Genomic DNA, 8,080 nt, shown 5'->3' on the forward strand with positions numbered 1-8,080 from the left:
ACACTGTTCATCAAGTGCATGAATGCGGCTGGGGCATTAGTCAGCCCGAAGGACATCACTAGAAATTCGTAGTGCCCATATCTCGTCCTGAAAGCCGTTTTCATAATGTCTGAATCCTAATCTTCAGCTGGTGATAGCCCGATCGAGGTCAACCTTAGAGAATACCCTTGCTCCCTGAAGCTGATCAAACAAATCCTCAATACGGGGTAGTGGGTTACTTGTTCTTCACGTGTACCTTGTTAAGCTGTCTGTAATCAATGCACATTCTCATTGTGCCATCCTTCTTCTTTACAAATAACACTGGTGCACCCCAAGGTGACACACTCGGGCGAATGAACCCCTTATCTAGGAGTTCCTGAAGCTGTTCCTTCAACTCTTTTAACTCCGCTGTGCATACGATAGGAGGGATAGAGATGGGTTGAGTGCCGCACCAGATCAATACCGAAATCAATGTCCCTGTCCGGCGGCATGCCCGGCAGGTCGCTGGAAACACATCAGGGAATCCCTCACAACGGGAACCGATCAAGACTAGGAGTCTCATCTCCAACATCTCTAACGAAAGCCAAGTACGACAAACAACCCTTCCGAACCATCCGTTGGGCTTTTAGGAAGGAAATCACCCTGCGGTCTAGTAGTCACGCCTCGCCACTCGATCCTCGGAATACCCGGAATACCCAACGTAACTGTCTTGGCATGACAGTCCAGAAATAGCATGGTAGGAGGATAACCAATCCATACCCAGAATCACGTCGAAATCCACCATGCCCAATAATAACAAGTCAACTCGGGTCTCCAGACCCCCAATAGTAACAAGACAGGATCGATATACGTGATCCACTAACAGTATCACCCACCGGGGTAGATACATGCACAGGAAAGGCAGACAACCCGGGTCGTACCAAATGATGAGCAAAATATGAAGATACATAGGAGTAGGTAGATCCGGGATCAAAATAAGACAGAGGCATCCTGTGGCAGACTGAGTAATACCTGTGATGACTGCATCTGATGCACTGGCTCTCTCCTATCTGGAAGAGCATAGAATCGAGCCTGACCACCGCCAGTACGGTCCTCACCCCTGGGGTGACCTCTGGCTACCTGACCTCCACTCCTAGCTGACTGAGTGGGTGCTGAAGAAACAGGAGCGAAGAATGAGGCTGATCCCTCTGCTGAGACTGTCTACTACGGAACCGGGGACACTGTCTCTCATATAACCAACTCACCGCACTCGTAGCAACGACCTGGAGCTGGAGAAAGGGGACTGATGGGAACCCACTCGCTGCAGATGAACCCTGGTGAAGAAGCAGGAGCAGAGCTTGAGCTGGAAGGGCACTCAGTGCAGGCTGGCTCTGCTGATGACCCTGAGACCACGGCCTGACGAAGCCCACTTGGACTCTGAACGACCTGACTGAGAGGTCTGAAGGAACGACCTCTGCTGCGCTGGAACTGGCCCCTAGACGGAGCACCACTGAAACTACCTGAACCTCGAGGCCTCTTAGCCTCCCTCTCCTCACGCTCCCCGACGAGATCTGTCTCAATCTGACGAGCCGCATCAACTACCTCCTCAAATGTAACTGCTTGTAGCCCTTTCCTAGTCATCAATAATGCGGATCGGATAGTTGAGACCATCCACAAACCATCTGATCCTCTCAGCGATTCGCGATCTGTCGGGATCATCCACATAGCATGCCGAGCTAGCTGTGTAAACCTCAACTCATACTGAGTCACTGTCATATCTCCCTGAGTCAACCACTCGAACTGGCGACGCAGCTCTTCCCTGTGAGACTGGGGTACATATTTCTCCAAGAATACCGTAGAGAACTGCTGCCACGTGAGGGGCGCTGCTCCAATAGGCCTACGCCTCTCGAACTCCTCCCACCAATTAAATGCAGGCTCTGTGAACTGGAAGGTAGTAAAAGCCACTCCACTAGACTCCAGAATACCCGCAGTACGAAGCATACGCTGGCACTTATCCAGAAAACCCTGGGCATCCTCGCCCTCAACACCATTGAATGTCGGGGGCTGAAGCCTACCGAACCTCTCCAACCGACGCTGCTCGTCATCCGGCATAGCTGGAACCACATGAGCTGGAGCTGGTGCGACTGGCGCAACTGGAACGACTGCTGCAACTGGTGCAGCTGGCTGAACTGGCTGAGTTGGAGCTACCCCGGGTGTCTGTAAACCCTAAACAACCTGCTCGGGTGTGCGAGCATTGGGGGTCTGATGACCACCCCCGGTCTGAGAAGTAGCCGCCGTTGTAGTAGCTGAAACCGCTTGAGCCAGGCCAGTGCAGACGGACAAGATCTGAGCCAAAGCCTCCTGGAGACCAGGAATCACGATGGGCACTGCCGGTGCCTGAACAGGTGCTGCTGGAGCATCTACAGCTGGAATTTGACCCTAAGCCTGGTCAACTGGTGCTGGAATCTGACCCTGAGCCTGGTCAACTGGTGGGTCAGCAGGTGTTGTTCCTGCTGCCCTGCCTCTACCGCGACCACGGGCTCTAGGTGGCACTGGTGGTCGTCCGCCACGTCCGTTAGCACGGGTTCTCGCCATCTGCGAGAGAATAGAATACGGAAATTTAGTTTTTTAGGATAACAAGCCGCACGATTTGAATTTCAAGAAAGTGAAGTGTTTCCTAAAGGTTCCGTAGCCTCCCGAGGATAGATACGGACGTCTACGTACCGATCCGCGAGACTATACTAAACCAGCTCGACTCGCGAGGCCTAGTAACCTAGGCTCTGATACGAACTTGTCACGACCCCAAACCCGACCGTGATGGCGCCCAACAATATTGCTAGGCAAGCCAGACCACAATCGTTCCCAAATTAACCGTAAACCTCAAACCGACAATCTAAAGAGATTATAATAGTTTTAGAATAATAATCCAATATTTATAATAGAATAATACTGAGAAAAACACGAAATCTGATAAAACGCTCCCAAAGACCTGGGGTCACGAGTCTAGAGCCTCTAAAACAATCTGAATAACAATATCTTAACAAAAATACTCAAGTCTGGAAATATATATATAATTAAAACTGAAATAGGAAGAGTAGTCAGGTCCTGCGAACGTCAAGCAGCTACCTCAACAACTCTGATAAGCTCTGGGAAACAAAGACTGCTCAGCTAAGCCTCCGGTGTACCAGAATCTGCACACAACGTGCAGGGAGTAGGGGTGAGTACTACCGACTCAGTGAGTAATAAGCATACAAAATGTCTGAAGATAAGAAATCCACGAAATGCCACAAACCAAAGCTAAAACTAACAATCCAACACCTAACTACGAACTAACAGCAAAACAACTCCAAATATATCAGTCAAGTATAATGTAAAGATGCAATGTAATGCACAACGTCGACGGCGCTCACTGGGGGTGTGTACAGACTCCGGAGGGGCTCCTTCAGCCCAAGCGCAATATAATCATATCATTCGCTGCGGCGTGCAGCCCGATCCATACTCAGTCCACAATATGCATATGAGTCACGTAACAGATTCAATTAATTTCCCAATTTCCAATTTATTAAGGAGAATATACTTTAGATATTTAACTTCAGGAAAAGTGACTTATCATTTCATAACAGTGATTAAACACAGGACTGAGATCAATGATTATACAAAACATGCTATCACAATGACAATCATCCTCTAAGGATGCTACAGATCGGGACAAGGCCCCAAACACGGCAATAAGCCCAGATATATTCAATACAGGGTGCGTATAAGTCGCCAATATAGAAATATTCTTGTTCGGGATGGACTAAGTCTCAATCCCCAGTCATAACCAATCCCGCACCTGCCATGGGGTGCGAGTCACGCCCTACAATAGCGTCACAATGTGATAAGCCGGGGTTTCAAACCCTCAGGCCATCATATACACCAACTACTCACCTCTAACCGGTCGTAGAATGGTCCGCAATGCCTTTTCCTTTCGTACCGACCTCCTCGCGCGTCGAATCTAGTCAAAATCAAAACGAATACATAAATATGGGTTAAAGAAACATAACCCAATCAAAAATACTCGAAAAGTACTAAAATTCACGAAGTTGGTAATACCCGAGCCCTGGGCCCACTTCTCAAAAAATTCCAAAAACACACCAACAGATTCCTCGTCTCGCCACGAGTCCGTGCATATAAAGTTTACCAAAATCGGAGCTCGTTTGACCCTCCAAATTCCATTTTTACATCACAGCTTTCCAAGCCCTAGCTTGACCCGTTTTTGATGAATTTTCTACAATTTACATGTAATTTCTACCATAAATTCGAATATTTAGGCCAAGGAACTTACCTCCAAGTGATTCTCAGTCAAAACCCTCGAATTTCCTTGTTCAAAGCTCTTAAGAACGTCAACAATGGAGGAAAAATATGAAAGGGTCGCGGATGACATATTATTTTAAAACCCTTCTGTCGCCCAGCGATTTTCGCTTCTGCGGTCCCGCTTTCGCTTATGCGGGACCGCTTCTGCGGCCACATTTCCGCTTAAGCGGTTTTCACTTAGAATCCCGGACTTCGCTTATGCGACGCGAAGTTCGCTTCTGCGGTTCCTCCAAAGACCGCTTCTGCGGCACCTTGTCCGCTTATGCGGACCCGCTGGTGCGAGCCACCTTCCGCTTCTGCGGAATTTCCCTAGCCGGCCAACGACCGCTTCTGCGACCAAGTACCCGCTTCTGCGGTCCGTTCTGCGGTCCATTTCCGCAGAAGCGGAAACACCAGATGACAGCAAAATCTGACCTGCAATTACACCTCAAAACTCTCGTTTAACCACCCGAATTCACCCCGAGGCCCTCGGGACCTCAACCATATGCACCGATATGTTCTATTACTTCATTCAAACTTGATCGTAACATAAAACACTATCATAAACACCAAAACCATCGAATTATCACGGATTCAAGCCTAAGTTAAACTAAAACTTCCGAAACTTGCATTTGATCTAAAACCCGACCTAAACACCTCTGAATGATCTGAAACGTTGCACGCATATCCAAAATCACCTAACGGAGCTACTGCAACTTTCGGAATTCCATTCCGACCCTCGGATCAAAATCTCACCTACCATCCGGAATTCGCCAAAATCCAACCTTAGTCAATTCAAGCCTAATTCTACACCGTAACTCCAAATTCAATTCCGATTGCGCTCCTAAGTCACAAATTATCCCCCGAAACTAGTCGAATCATTGGAAATCCATTCCGAGCCTTCTAAATCATAAGTCAACATTCGGTTGACTTTTCCAAACTAACCTTCTAATAAAGAGACTTATTGTCTCATTTCCAACCGAACTCTATCCGAATTACTTCAAATTCTCCAAACACATATAATGAAACATATAGAAGCATAAAACGGGGAAAAAGGGGCGATAACTCCCGTAACGACGGGTCGGGTCGTTACATCATCCCCAACTTAAACAAACGTTCGTCCTCGAGCGGGTCAAGAAACATACCTGGAGTCTCAAACAAGTGAGGATATCTGCTCCGCATCTCCTGCTCGGTCTCCCAAGTGGCTTCCTCCACGGGCCGACCTCTCCATTGTACCTTCACCGAAGCTATGTCTTTAGATCTCAACTTTCGAACCTGACGACCCAAAATAGCCACCGGCTCCACATCGTAGGTCAAGTCCTCATCCAACTGGATCGTGCTGAAGTATAATACATGAGACGGGTCCCCAACATACTTCCGGAGCATAGAAACATGGAACATCGGATGAACTCCCGACAAGCTAGGTGGCAAAGCAAGCATATAGGCCACCTCCCCAATCCTCCTAAGTATCTCAAAAGGTCCAATGAACCTTGGACTCAGCTTTCCTTTCTTTCCAAACCTTATAACGCCTTTCATAGGCGAAACCTTCAACAAGACCTTCTCGCCAACCGCATAAGATACATCTCGAACCTTCCGGTCCGCATAGCTCTTCTGACGCGACTGAGCTGTACGAAGTCTCTCCTGGATCACTTTTACCTTCTCTAAGGCATCCTGCACTAACTCTGTCCCCAATAATCTAGCCTCGCCGGGCTCAAACCAACCAACCGGAGATCTACACCGTTTCCCATATAAGGCTTCATACGGCGCCATCTGAATGCTGGATTGATAGTTGTTGTTATAAGCAAACTCTGCAAGTGGCAAGAATTCAGCCCAAGAACCTCCAAAATCAATAACACAGGCACGCAACATGTCCTCCAATATCTGGATAGTACGCTCGGACTGTCCGTCCGTCTGAGGATGAAATGCTGTGCTCAACTCTACCTGTGAACCCAACTCTCGCTGAAATGTTCTCCAGAACTGAGAAGTAAACTGGGTACCTCTATCTGATATAATAGAAACTGGGACCCCATGCAACCGCACAACCTCTCGGATGAAAATCTCTGCTAACCGCTCCGAAGAATAAGTAGTGCATACAGGAATGAAGTGTGCGGACTTGGTCAGCCTATCCACAATCACCCAAATCGAATCAAACTTCTTCGAGGTACGAGGAAGACCACTCACAAAATCCATAGTAATATTCTCCCATTTCCACTCCGGAATATCCATCCGCTGGAGTACACCGCCGGGTCTCTGGTGTTCATATTTGACCTGCTGACAGTTGAGACACCGAGCCACATAATTCACAATATCCTTTTTCATCCTTTTCCACCAGTAATGCTGTCTCAAATCCTGGTACATCTTCGCGGCACCCGGATGAATCGAATACCGCGAGCTGTGGGCCTCCTCTAAATATCAACTCCCGGAGCCCATCCACATTGGGCACGCAAATCCGGCCCTGCATCCGCAACACACCATCATCTCCAATGGTTACATCTCTGGCATCATCATGCTGGACCTTGTCCTTCAGGACAAGCAAATGCGGGTCATCATACTGGCGCTCTCTGATGCGTTCGTACAAAGAAGATCGGGAAACCATACAAGCCAGCACCCGACTGGGCTCGGAAATATCTAACCTCACCATCTGATTGGCCAAAGCCTGAACATCAAGTGCAAGGGGCCTCTCCCCAACTGGAATATACGCCAAACTACCCATACTAATGGACTTCCGGCTTAAAGCATCGGCCACTACATTGGCCTTCCCGGGATGATACAGGATGGTAATATCATAATCCTTGAGTAACTCAAGCCATCTCCGCTGCCTCAAATTAAGATCCTTCTGCTTAAACAAGTGCTGAAGACTGTGATGGTGCGTATATACCTCACAAGATACACCATATAGATAATGCCTCCAAATCTTTAAGGCATGAACGATAGCAGCCAACTCTAAGTCATGAACAGGGTAATTCTTTTCATGGGGCTTTAACTGACGAGAAGCATACGCAATAACTCTCCCCTCCTGCATCAATACACAACCGATCCCAACTCTCGAAGCATCACAATACACCGTGTAAGGACCTGAAGCTGATGGCAGTACTAGTACCGGAGCTGTGGTCAAGGCCGACTTGAGCTTTTGGAAGCTCTCCTCGCATTCATACGACCACACAAATGGAGCATTCTTCTGAGTCAACTTCGTCAAAGGCGAAGCAATAGATGAAAAGCCCTGAACGAACCTGCGGTAATACCCCGCCAAATCGAGGAAACACCGGATCTCAGTAGCTGAGGATGGTCTGGGCCAACTCTGCACTGCCTCGATCTTCTTTGGGTCGACCTGAATACCATCACTGGACACCACGTGTCCCAGAAAAGTCACAGTACTAAGCCAGAACTCACACTTAGAGAACTTCGCATAAAGCTTCTCCTCTCTCAATCTCTGCAATACCACCCTCAAGTGTTGCACGTGCTCCTCCTGGCTACGCGAGTATACCAGAATATCATCAATAAACACGATCACAAAAGAATCCAGATACGGCCGAAATACACTGTTCATCAAGTGCATGAATGCGGCTGGGGCATTAGTCAGCCCGAAGGACATCACTAGAAATTCGTAGTGCCCATATATCGTCCTGAAAGCCGTTGTCATAATGTCTGAATCCCTAATCTTCAGCTGGTGATAGCCCGATCGAAGGTCAACCTTAGAGAATACCCTTGCTCCCTGAAGCTGATCAAACAAATCCTCATTACGGGGTAGTGGGTACTTGTTCTTCACTGTCACCTTGTTCAGCTGTCT

Source organism: Nicotiana attenuata, unplaced genomic scaffold (assembly GCF_001879085.1).
Source record: "Nicotiana attenuata strain UT unplaced genomic scaffold, NIATTr2, whole genome shotgun sequence".
Classification (NCBI taxonomy): domain Eukaryota; kingdom Viridiplantae; phylum Streptophyta; class Magnoliopsida; order Solanales; family Solanaceae; genus Nicotiana; species Nicotiana attenuata.